The following is a 13,394-nucleotide window of genomic DNA, read 5'->3' on the forward strand; positions in this document are numbered from 1 at the left end:
AGGGTCATCAGAGAACAGCAAGCTTTCCACAAATGTTGATAATGCTCCCCTTCCAACAAAGGAACTCGTACAACTCTGAAATAGAGCTACGGAGCCACATCCTGCCTTCGGTTGCCACAGTGCCATACTGATTTTCCAGTTGTACACCAGTGCAAAATTAGGTGCACAGTATCCTTTATATTCAGAGTGTAGCTGACCAATGAGCCAACTGTCAGCGTAAGTGTCTCACAAGAAATTCCCACGCAGTGTCCGACAATCCATTCAGTGATAGGAGCTGCTCTGTCCAGAATGTCATGTAGGAAAAGTCTTGAGATATCGTAAAAATCCTGGACTTGATCCTTGTCCACAGTCAAAGGCTTTCCCAGTGCTAAGATTCTCATCAGAGAACAAGAGAAGCGATGACACCTTGAAAGGAACCCAGCAAGTTAGAATGCTCTTGCAAACTCCAAACAAACTGAAATCAATGCTTCCCAGTGACCTATGAAGGTGAAGAAATTTCCCAGGGGATGTGTGCCTGAGCAATGCTTTAACAAGCAGATGGCTCAAAAGACACTTCTTTCCAAAACATTGCAATATAAAGGCCAGGCCACCCTCAGTGAGTGATGACTGTTTCTCTCCACCTCTCTTCCCCACATTTGAGACATAACAGCGATTTATAAGATCCTCAATGAGCAGGAAGTTTCTTTGGCAGAGAAGGCTCAAAGGGCACGGAGTGAATTATGTGGCTATACTACTAATGAGCGTAAATGGAGCAGTTTGTTCAAAGGTATTAACTAGGCTCCAAGTTGTGATTGCAATCCCAGTGAAACATTTCAACAGCAAATAATGCACAGTGCACGGCTCAGCGTTTCCCCATTCAGAAGCAAATTTCAATCCAGTGTTAGCACTACATTACTATGTTATTAGAGAAGACTGGGAGCTTCTTCAAAGAGGTGAATGTTTCACTCACAGAGCTCGCCACAGAAATATAACAGTGCGGAAAAGGCAAAGTTGGATCCATAGGGGAAAATTATTTTCCCAGATCAATATGACAGATCTTGAGTCCTCTAATCCCCTCTCCAGAAGTCCCACTGACAACCACCGGAGTCCCAGCCATGTCAGAAGAGAACCAGAGTAGAGCTGAGATCTACTTTCTGGATCAGAGAGCAGAATTTCACCTTATGACTGCAGCTGTTTACATGATCACAGCCTGTGAATTCCAAAAACCATCATTCAGACCCCTCATATACTTATTGGTATCCTTCCTAAGGACACTTGGACAGAAGGCTCTGCTTCAAGACCTGCATTGTCACCAATAGGATGCAGAGAGGATTGTGCTTCCGAAACCACTTTACCAACTAAATAAGGGCTCATGATTAAGTAGATGGACCAGGACAGAGTCTAGTTTGTACAACAAAATCTGGGGGAGGAACCTCTCTTTCTAAATACTCCACGCCATAGCAGGGACTCCTTGACAGCACAGATCTTCAAGAACTTAAGCAAGCACAGGATATGCCCCACCAAGTGCATAGGGCTACACCCAACAAGATACTGAGCATTCTGGCCCTGATCCTGCAAATGACTTAAGCACATGCTTAATTGTAAGCATATAAGTAGCCTCGTTGACTTCAGCGTACTCTCAGAGTCAAGCACAAGTTGAAATGTGTTGCAGGACAGGGGCCAAAACACTCAGCATCTTGCAGGATCAGTCTCATAATTTGTAACTGGACATCAGGGTTACATAGCATTCTAAAGCCTACATTATGTGGTTAATGAAACTGAAGACACAGCTGTTGCTGATCTCTGCAGAGACAGTAGCAAAGATTATTGCTGAGACTAGAGAAAGCTCATACAGCATAAGCAGATATTTATACTACAGAGACAACATGACACGAAGTGTGACTATATTTGCTGGGCTTTTAATTTTTTTTTTTACCTTAGTGTCCACTGTTTTATGCAGGCATGGTTTTAATCTGATTTACACTAGGCCAAGTCATAGGTAACTCAAATGAAGTCAACTGAGTTACACCAGTGTGAGTGAGAGAAGAATCTGACCTATAGGTAGGATTCAGTAGGTAAATGAAAAGGAATGATCATTTTATAGTTTGACAGAAGCAAACAATATACAATGAAGTCGAAGAGCATCTTGCATTTTCTATACAGAGCTAGGTTCCACTCCAGTCTTAAGTGAAAGAACTGGAAGCAAAAGCTAGTACCTCAGGCTAATCATTGATCTTTGTAACAGGGTTATGCTCTCTGTCTCCAGGACCAAGGAAAGTAGCTGCAGCCCTTTGGCAGTCTGATGAACCATCTGTTCTTAAAGGTAAAATGCAAAGGTGTTTTTTAGAAAAAGATGTTAAAGGTTTAAGAATTCTCTATATTCCCTCCAGATTAGGCACGGAGGGGAACACAGCAAACACTGATACATGCTCCGTCATGCCCAAACAATTTTTATAGTGGGGGTGCTGAAAGCCATTGAACAAAACTGTAAATGGAAACCACTTCAAACCAGGGGGTGCAGCAGGACCCCCAGCACCTCTAGCTCCAGGACCTATGCACACACTTCAAGATTTTGGTTGGGAATAAAGCCCATCCTGCCTGCTTATAGGACCATAGATACTGTTTGAATAAGCTAATACCCTCAGACTTTTACTCCGACTATGGGCATTGTATACAGAAATTTGTTGTAGGGCAGCTTTCTAATATTTAGATTAGAAATCACTCTGGTGGAAAGGGCCAATGCAAAATCTATGCATTACTTAAGTCCCACTTACACCCTTAAGGAGTTTTAATGGGTACATAGGCCCTCTGCGTAGGATAATAAGGACCTATGACAGAAGAAAATCTGAAGCTAAGGGCATGGCTACACTTGCAGATGTAGAGCGCTTTGAGTTAAACCAGCCTTCGGAGAGCGCAGTTGGGAAAGCGCTGCAGTCCGACCACACTGACAGCTTCAAGCGCACTGGCATGGCCACATTTGTGGCACTTGCAGTGGCATTGGGAGTGGTGCATTATGGGCAGTTATCCCAGCATGCAGGTGGCTGCAACGTGCTTTTCAAATGGGGGGAGGGTGGAGTGTGACAGGGAGTGTGTTATGTGTATGTGGGGGAGAGAGAGTGGGTTTTTGGGGGGCTGAGAGCATGTCAGCATGCTGTCTTGTAAGTTCAGACAGCAGCAGACCCCCCGCCCCTCCCACCTCGCTCTTTCTCACACTGCATTCCACACTAATGGTTGCTTTGTCTCAGAGCAGATAAGCAGCCGGCTGTCAGAAACTGAGCTTTCAAAGGACATTTCCGCATTCCTACAGCTGATTCCAAACAATGACAAGAGTGGCCACTTGACTTAAGGGGATTATGGGACATTTCTGGAGGCTGATCAGAGTGCAGTAAAGCAACAGCTCTTTCACACTGGTGCCGCGGCACTCCAGCGAGGGCTCATCAAATGTTATTCCACTCGCCGAGGTGGAGTACCAGCAGCGCTCTAGCCATGGAGTCAGAGCGCTCTATGTGCCTTGCCAGTGTGGACGCGTAGTGAGATAGTGCGCCCGGGGCTCCTTTATTCCTTTATTGGAAAAGAAGCCCTTGAGGAATTCCACCATGATTTCAACAATTTCCATCCCACCATCAACCTCAGCCGAGACCAGTCCACACAAGCGGTCCATTTCCTGGACACTACTGTGCTAATAAGTGATGGTCACATAAACACCACCCTATACCGGAAGCCTACTGACCGCTATTCCTACCTACATGTCTCCAGCTTCCATCCAGGACACATCACACGATCCATTGTCTACAGCCAAGCTCTACGATACAACCGCATTTGCTCCAATCCCTCAGACAGAGACAAACTCCTACAAGATCTCTATCAAGCATTCTTAAAACTACAATACCCACCTGCTGAAGAGAAAAAACAGATTGACAGAGCCAGAAGAGTACCCAGAAATCACCTACTACAGGACAGGCCCAACAAAGAAAATAACAGAACCACGCTAGCCATCACCTTCAGCCTCCAACTAAAACCTCTCCAACGCATTTTCAAAGATCTACAACCTATCCTGAAAAATGATGCCTCACGCTCACAGATCTTGGGAGACAGACCAGTCCTCGCTTACAGACAGCCTGCCAACGTGAAGCAAATACTCACCAGCAACCACACACCACGCAACAAAAACACTAACCCAGGAACGTATCCTTGCAACAAAGCCCAATGCCAGCTCTGTCCACATATTTATTCAAGTGACACTATCATAGGACTTAATCACATTAGCCACGCCATCAAGGGCTCGTTCACCTGCACATCAACCAATGTGATATATGCCATCATGTGCCAGCAATGCCCCTCTGCCATGTACATTGGCCAAACCGGAAAGTCTCTACGTAAAAGAATAAATGGACACAAATCTGACATCAGGAATCACAGCATTCAAAAACCGATAGGAGAACACTTCAACCTCTCTGGCCACTCAGTAAAAGACTTAAGGGTGGCAATTTTGCAACAGAAAAGCTTCAAAAACAGACTCCAAGGACAAAATGCTGAGTTGGAATTAATATGCAAACTAGATATCATTAACTTGGGTTTGAACAGAGACTGGGAGTGGCTGGGTCATTAAACATATTGAATCTATTTCCACATGTTAAGTATCGTCACACCTTCTTGTCAACTGTCTAAATGGGCCATCTCGATTGTCACTACAAAAGTTTTTTTTGTCCTGCTGATAATAGCTCATCTTAATTAATTAGCCTCTTACAGTTTGTATGGCAAATTCCACCTTCTCTGTATGTATATAAATATCTTCTTACTATATGTTCCATTTAATGCATCCAATGAAGTGGGCTGTAGCCCACAAAAGCTTATGCTCTAATAAATGTGTTAGTCTCTAAGGTGCCACAAGTACTCCTGTTTCTTTATTGCACTGTAACTCGCAAGTATAGCCAAGCCTGAAGACATAAGTGGTATTTATCAGCATTAGAAACTACAATACATACTTTCTGTGTATATCTCATGACTTCTTATAACTTGGGTGTTTTCTTTTTTCTTTGCAAACCCCTTCGTGATTGAGCATCTTTTCCATTAGGCTGTTTATTTTTAGTACCAAAAAGTATTTGACAGATACTAATCACAGTAGAAGAACGAGTATTTGAAACAGTGTCTAAAATAGTTGGATAAAGTCTGGGCAGACACTGCCATCTTGCAGAAATGGGATAAATGACTCATTAGAAAAGTCTGGTGAGTGGTTACTTACTGTGTAATTTGCAAAGGTTTAACTTATTCTCACATTATTTGTGAAACAACACAGCTGTTAGATATACAATTATATCCAATATACACAATTATAAGGAAAAATGCACGTGTGGAATTAATCTTTTTAATCCTTCTACCAAAGAAAGCAAATCATTTATCCTTTTATTTCAGCATACAATGGTTTATCTGGATCTATACAAGGCACTGTTTTTAGCCATTTTGATCATAAATAGCAACATACTAAGAACTCCCATTTCTTTTGATGAAGTGAGCTGTAGCTGATGAAGTGAGCTGTAGCTCACGAAAGCTCATGCTCAAATAAATTGGTTAGTCTCTAAGGTGCCACAAGTACTCCTTTTCATTTCTTTTAGTATTTTCAATGATTATTTTTCCTTATCTCTAGGAGTATAAAATATCACTTTAGTCCTTCTACTCCTTCGTTCTGTGTATTCCTTTTATTCCTTGTTCGAATTTCTCCCTCATTTTCCTTCTAGACAAACAGGAGATTGAAAAAAATGGTGTTTTCCCTGGTCCATAAAACAATTATTGTCATTGTTTGGATTTTTTCTTTGATTCAATTTAACATATTGGGCCCAATTCTGCTCTCACTTATAGTGGTATATCTCAGTAGTAACCCTACTGAAGTAATTAGAATTGCAGTGGTGTACGTGAGACCAGAATCAGTCCTATTGGCATAGTTTTGTGGTGATGCTTTAAAAAAAGTGATATCAAAACGCCAAGTTACCTTGAAATAATATGCAGCCAGTAAAAACCATTATTGCAATATGTACAAAGAATAGGGCATAGAGTGGTTCTCAGACACAGAGAGAATTTGACTAGTGCTTTCTGCTGCGGATGCTCTATTAAACCATGCAAATGGTCAAAAAGCAAAAAGAAATTCACCTAGTGTAGACATCCAAAGATTTGTTTTTACAGCTGATATGTAAATTCCAGCAGGGAATAGGAAAGGATGTCACTGTTAGGAAATTAATATAGAATCCAAAGACATTAGACCCTTCTTGTATACAGTACAATTGCATCACTTTAGAATCAAATCTGAATACTTTAATGCAGTATAACTATGAAGGGCCAGATTCTACCCTCACATCCTATCCCTCCCCATTAGGTTTGCACAGTGTGTGTGACAGCAGAAGTTATCCATTAGCATTTATGTCAAATACAATAGGTCCTGGGGTGGATTTTTCATGGTGTTTTTTTCATATTCTGGGTGTTTAGAAAAGTGATTATTACAATGGACGCATAGGCAAACACAATACCCATTATGTGCTTAGCTACAATTCACACACAGCTTTGAACTTCAGAATCTGTTTATTGGAAGAGCAGTTGTCTGCCATGAAAACCAGGGCTATCCCCTGCTCTTACCATCTAATAACCCCCTGGAATCTTTAAGTTCTATCGGGACAGCCACTGGATATTGGCAGAAGGGATTTCACTTTAACATCTCATCCAAAGAAGACACTCAAGAGGAAATATGGCTATTTTCAAACTGTGCTTTGTTTGACATGTATGCAAAAGAGCATGTACTACTCCTGGGGGAATTGTGCACCACTGAGCATGCACAGAATTTATGTCCCCCGCAGATTCCTTTGCTTCCCCACAGAAAAATGACTTTCTGTTGGGGAAACAAAAAGAAGCCACAAGAGCAATCATGCGACCCTCCCCAGAAGTATGTTTCAGGTGCCCGGGGCAGCTAGCAGAGAGATAAATCACTGTGGGCTAAGGGCCGGGATTGGGGAAGACCTGGCTGGTGGCTCCAACCCTGCGCCGGACTCAGCTGCTAGCCCCAGCAGAAGTTGGTTATGGATTGCAGATATGATGCATTCATACTACGACTATATCTATAATTCTACATCTATCTTTATCATAATAAGGGGTAATAAGCATGTAGATCAGCAACAGCATCTCCTTTCTCTCGTTGTGTGGGTGACGTCTATAGAATTGATATGTGTCCTCACTGATGAACACCTGAAAATACCGACTAATACTAGGAATCACATGGAGAGTCTGTCAAGCAGCAGCAGTGTAACAGAACTGACAGTAATGATCTGCCGAGTCCTAGACCCCCTAAACTCAGATACCTATCAGTCAGTCATGTGTGCATCACCCGCCACTCCTGTCACAGATCATGGCATTAAGCATTTCCAGTAATCAGCCATAGTGCACACTAGGAGCAAGTATCAGAACAGGCTTTGCTGCTCTCTATGCCAAGGGGTAATATGACAGGTGTAAGAAGAAAGGATTTCTTTGTTTTAAAATAGGTGTCACCTATATTGCATATAGTTTAATTAAACTTATGGAAAGTAATGGATTGATCAAAGAGAGTAGATCTGCTGAAAGAATTTAAGAGCCATGACCCAGCTTCCTAACCTTAGTATCACTAATCTGTCAGCAAACTGCCATGATTGTGAGCATTTCTACTTCCTCCAGTTCCTTCATTTCAAGCCCTCCCTGCACCCCAAACCACTCATCCCCGGCCCCATCCCAGAGCCCGCACCCCAACCCAGAGACCTCACCCCCTCCAGCACCCCACCCCCGACCCAGCCCTGAGCCAGTACTCCCAGACCAGAGCCCTCACACCCTCCCAAACCCCTGCCTCAACCCACAACACTCTCCTGCACTCTGAATCCCTCGGCCCCACCCCCGAGCCTGGAGCCCCCTTCTGCACCCCAAACTCCTCATCCCCAGCTCCACCCCAGAGTCCTCACCCCCTCCCGCACCCCAACTCCATGCCCCAGCTTGGAGCTCCCTCCAAAACCCTGAACACCTCATTTTTGGCCCCACCCTGGATCCCACACCCCCAGTTAGAGCCCTCTCCGCACCCCAATCCCCTGCCCCAGCCCAGTGAAAGTGAGTGAGGGTGGGGGAAGAGCGAGCCACTGAGGGAGTGGGAATGTAGTGAGTGGGGGCAGGGCCTTGGGGAAGGGGGCAGAGCCTCAGGGAAGGGGCGGGGCTAGGGTGTTCGGTTTTGTGCAATTAGAAAGTTGACAACCCTACTCAGCTCCTTAAGGGATCAGGCCCTGGATGTGTGCTGTGTGTTCATATCGCTTCCCTGGGGACTTGATTCCACCGCACTGAAGTGAATGGGAATGATTCCAGTGTGAGTCCAGCAGGGTTGGGCCCTCAGTGATCGTGGGCTCTGGCTGGAAATGCTGTTTGTGTCTCCAGGGGAATCATTTATTTGAAGCACAGCTGTAAAACTTTCATTTTGTTTAAAAGACCACATTAAAATGTCTCTCCTCCCTGATCCTGCAGGGGGCACTGCAGTTCAATCTCGCTTGTGGGTCCAGTGTGAGTGTGAAACCATGTACAAGGACTCTTGGGCTGGAGTAGATGGGGAAGTTATTTGGCCTAGGAAGCATGGATGGGACATGGGTCACAGAATGGATGAAAAGGTGGGCACTGAAATGTGCAGAAGCAGGGGAGAAACACTTCAGGAGGGAGGACGGAACACTTGTATTCCTCAGCTCATAAAAGAAATAGAGTTGATAAGATTCTCTCCCCCTTCTCCCACAGAGAGACCTTCTCCCTCAGCAGTGTTTCAAATATTTGTTTTACTCTGCCTGCCACAGTCTCTTTGTGAATCTAGCCCTGAGTGACGAGGGTCCCGAATGATATATTGAATTTTTAAATGTAAGCACCCTGGACCCTCATTAAAAATCCACAGTGACATAGGATATTAACATGGTTCCTACTCAGCTGAGTTTCGTCCACGCTCTAGCAGTTCATCCAGCCCTTATAACATTCCATAAAGAATAAGTGGCCTTTTTCTGTTCTAACCAAGTAGCCCTCAATATGTCGCAAAGCTGCTGAAACCAGTCAGTGTTTTACTCAGACAAGTCCTGGACAATCTCTTCTTCAGCTGTTAGATTTGTAAAGGTCTTTTGGTTTGACATGGCCAAACTCAGGAATATCCTGAATATATAGGAATATCCGTCTGGTAGGTTGTTTGCCTGACACCAACACAGAAGGTCAGTCAGAACTGTATTGTAATAATCATTTGACTGTATCCCTCGTTGTTATCTTAGTGTTGGATTGACTTATGGACACCCTGATAAGGCTCATTCGGGGTGGAAACAGCCATGCTCTTCTTCTCCAGGAAGCAGAGCAGCCATGTAAACCTTGCTACTTATCTGATCTTTACAAAAGCAACTTTTGGCTGATTTAGTTGGGGATTGGTCCTGCTTTGAGCAGGGGTTGGACTAGATGACCTCCTGAGGTCCCTTCCAATCCTGATATTCTATGATTCTAACTTATTGTTGGGGCTCATTACAAGATAAAATTAGGCTTTGGCTTACTGATATCATACCAGATCCTCTCTAGAATTTAATGTTTTAGGAGCTGTTAAGAGTCGTTTTACTTCTTTAATAGAATTCTGGCCTTTGATATTCATCCATTTTCCATTGTAAAAGGCATTTTCTTCCTCTAATGAAAAATAAAACCAAGACTTTTTTCCTTCCACGTGATGCTGTGTCATCTCTTCTTTCTGTGCTCTTTTCCCTCTTTCAGTGCAGATAATGACGACTGACTGAGGGGTTTTGCCTATTATGGGAGGTTATTTTTAATCTAGTCTTATAGCTGAGGATGTTAAGGACCACTAGTTAGACGCATCCCACCCACTACTAAGGCAATTCTTTTTTAAATGTCACCTGCCTGAGAATTCCATTCACTGCCATGTACAAGAACATGTAGCCAAGAATATGGTCCTATGGGAACACTGTCTTCTGAGAACAAGTGCAGGTGAGTATTTTTCTCTTTTCTTCTCTGATCTCCGCTCCGATTTCCTATACTGATGGTAACTCAGCTGCTAAGGTCATTTCTGCGGTAGCTTTTAAAACCATTTCATTTCAGTATTAAATACCCCTCCTCCTTCTCTCCTCGCAAACTCTTCAATGATTTTAAAATATGTTTTGCTTCCTTATAAATCTCTCCATGGTTTTGCTCCTGGTTGCTGTTGGATTTGCTTTAATCCTGCATTCATATTGAACAGGGCTTCAGATATCTCATGTCTGTGTCTCTGGCATGGGCTACCTCTAGGACTAACAGGGAGGTCGGTGCTTCTTCGCATTTGGCTTGATATGCGTGCAATTATTCGATGTCCAATTTGTGTGCATTCTGGTGACAGGTAGCAGACACAATTGGTGCACTTGTTTTAAATGGCCACAAGAGGCTGTTAAACCCTCATTATTTTTGACAGTGAAAATATTACAGAAGGAAATGCTATTATCTTTTCAGGATGAAAAAAACAACAATGTTGTATTTCAATCACCACTTCTCTGGATTTCTGCTTATACCCTTCAGGAAGAATAAGTCAGGTGCGTAAATCCAAAGCTGAATGAATTTCAGTTTATTGCTGGTATATGAGGAGTTGGGTTCAAGTAGAGAAGGGGAAATAGGAGAAAGGTTAAGAGTTCCAACCTAAAATGCTCTGTGCATATAGTACATTCATACAGGGTATGGAGGATCCAGTCAATAAAACTACACTCAAAGTTCTTGTTTACACAATCAAGGCATTTCACTTGGAAAGAGGCAGAGAAGAAGGGTCAGAGGGAGGAGTGTTCCCTTTCAGGGGCTTTGCTAGAGAAAACAACAAAGGAGGCCTGGTTTTGGTTTTGAAAAGCCTCCTCAGCTTTGGAGAACCAAAGACAGGGGGATTTGGAGGAATTCCAATTTATCCAAAGTTCTGGGCAGGTGGGATAAAAGTCTGCCGTTTTGTTCCATCTCCGCTCTGCAACAGCAATGAGGCGTCCTTGTGGCACCTTAGAGACTAACAAATTTATTTGGGTATAAGCTTTCGTGGGCTAGAACTCACTTCATCAGATGCATGGAGTGGAAAATACAGGAGCCGGTATAAATACATGAAAAGATGGGAGTTGCCTTACCAAGTGTGAGGTCAGTCTAACAAGACAATTCAATTAACAATAGGATACCAAGGGAGGAAAAATAGCTTTCATTAGCACTACAAAAGATGAAGTTCTAGACCATGAAAGCTTGTGCCCAAATACATTTCTTAGTCTCTAAGGTGCCACAAGGACTCCGCGTTGTTTTTGCTGATACAGGCTAACATGGCCACCACTCTGCTCTGCAACAGAGCCACATTCTGCTAGATGGAATCCCCAGGTATGGGAGTATCCTTTTGTGACCCTACGAGTCAGAGAGCAAGGGGCTCCCTGGTATGTAGCACTGAGTCTCAGCTGCCTGACAAGCTCAGTGCACCCCACTCCCCTCCCCGCCCCCACACACACTGTTGTCATGATAATTACTTAGAAGGTGTTTTGTAATATCTCATTGGAAAACTAGTAACTCACTGACCATTTGTAGTCTGGCATGACGTATGAACAGTTAACATACAAAGAGCTATGCAGATGTGCTAGAAATATGTGACTAAAATGTGTTTAAACTAAGCAGGTCAGGAAAAGTTGATAACCAGGTTTTTCTTACACAAAGGGTTGTGAATGCCCTGTCTACCTTGCGAGCCATGGACAATGGGGATACACCAGTAGTAAGCAAAGCAATCAGCTCCCAGGCAGAGGGGAAGACTGCATTTGCATTGTAAAATTGCAGCAGGAAACATCATATGAGAACTCACCAGGAGCGGGCGCTTTGATCAAGGTGGTGTCACCCCCTCCCACCCCCAGAAGAGACAGAAGACTGAATCCCCCAGGACACCTTCCTGGCTCTTGACACCAGGACAATGAACTTTGGGGGAATATATGGACCTGGAAAAAAGATGTTGGGTTATCCTTCACCTGAGGAGGCAAGGAAACAGAGAGCTTTGTGCTCTGTGTTGGATCCTGGCTGAAGACTGGCCAGCTGTGCTGGAAGAATGACTATGGTGAGAATGAAAACTACTTTGAACAAAAGATTCTAGTTTGTTAAGTTGGATTTTAGATTTAGAAGCATATTTGTACTTGTATCTATTTGTAACCATTTCTATCCCTGTTCCTTCTGCTTGGCATCATTTAAATCTGGGTTCTACCGTTAATAAACTTGTTATCCTTTTACAAGATCATCTCAGTGCTGTATATTAAACAAAAGGGTAAAATTCACAGCTAATCTAGCAGTCTGGGGTGCATTCTATCTGGTTGGAGGCAGCAAAGTCAATAGCTTTTGTGAGGGTCCAGTGAGAGGGACTGAACATAGCAGGGAGATGGTTTGGGGGAGATTTGGGACAGGAAGGGCTGTTAGTGTCTTCTGGCAAGGAGAAGCCAGGGTGAGGCTACAGTGCCGTGAACATGCTGCTGGTGTTAGGGTTCTGAGCCAAAGCTGCCCAGCACAGAAGCACCCAGGGTTATAGGGCAGGCAGTGACACTATCCCTGACGGGTCTGTGTGAACTACCCTAGCATCACACCTTTTTGAATGATCACGCTCTGGGCTGCTAGTGCTCAGAGGTATGATGGAGATGACACTTTACATTGGCTCTGAGGTGGAGTGGGGCTGAGGGAAGATTGTTGATAGCTGGTTTCTCTAACGGAGCAATCTGAGAGAGTTGCACTGGAAAAGGTCTCAGAGAAGACAGAGGAAATGCACTGCGACAGCTGTCACCGAACAGAGGGAATAAGGTCATGAAATATCATCCTAGAATAAAGCGATTGGGGAAAAAGCCAAAGCTCCCCTCTTTCTAGACCATCTAATATGGTGGTTCTTGGCTAGTGTTCATTTGAGAACCTTCCAAAATCTTAGTGTTGATGCTATGGTCCTTATCTTTCTTTTGAGCTACATATCCTCCACATGAAACCATTTGTGCTTTTAAAACAAATCAATGCCCAAATCCTCCCCAGGAATAGTTCAATAAACTCCGTACATTGCTGGTCACTGCTTCCTGGTCAATGAAAACGTTGGAACACAACATACAAAATTCACATCAAGGAATTAAGTCATACTGGTGTATTACACGTAATGACAAATAGAAATGCTAACTTCTTGTTTTATTAGGGATACACATGAGCTGTTTGCTAATATTCAGTCTATTTAAGCAGACAATATGTTTCCTACTTTGGGCAGACCCTGGACAACACATTTAAAATTGTTTGTCTGAAGACTGGATGAGTGGTAACTGCAAGTCACTTTTCCAGACAATAAAGATTCTATACTTTGATCTGGCCCCTTAGTTGCACAAACGGACTGGAAAAACCACTAGATCTCCCCAGCTTCT

General features: G+C 43.5%; 1 long non-coding RNA gene across 1 annotated transcript; it reads left to right on the plus strand.

The window, feature by feature from the left end:
- Positions 1 to 9,723: 9,723 nt before the first annotated feature.
- LOC125641410 (uncharacterized) lies at positions 9,724 to 12,236 on the plus strand. Its single transcript, XR_007358043.1, has 3 exons — positions 9,724 to 9,978; positions 10,474 to 10,553; positions 11,686 to 12,236. It is a non-coding gene; the product is annotated as an uncharacterized LOC125641410 (long non-coding RNA).
- Positions 12,237 to 13,394: the final 1,158 nt, after the last annotated feature.

Source organism: Caretta caretta, chromosome 8 (genome assembly GCF_965140235.1).
Source record: "Caretta caretta isolate rCarCar2 chromosome 8, rCarCar1.hap1, whole genome shotgun sequence".
Lineage (NCBI taxonomy): Eukaryota > Metazoa > Chordata > Testudines > Cheloniidae > Caretta > Caretta caretta.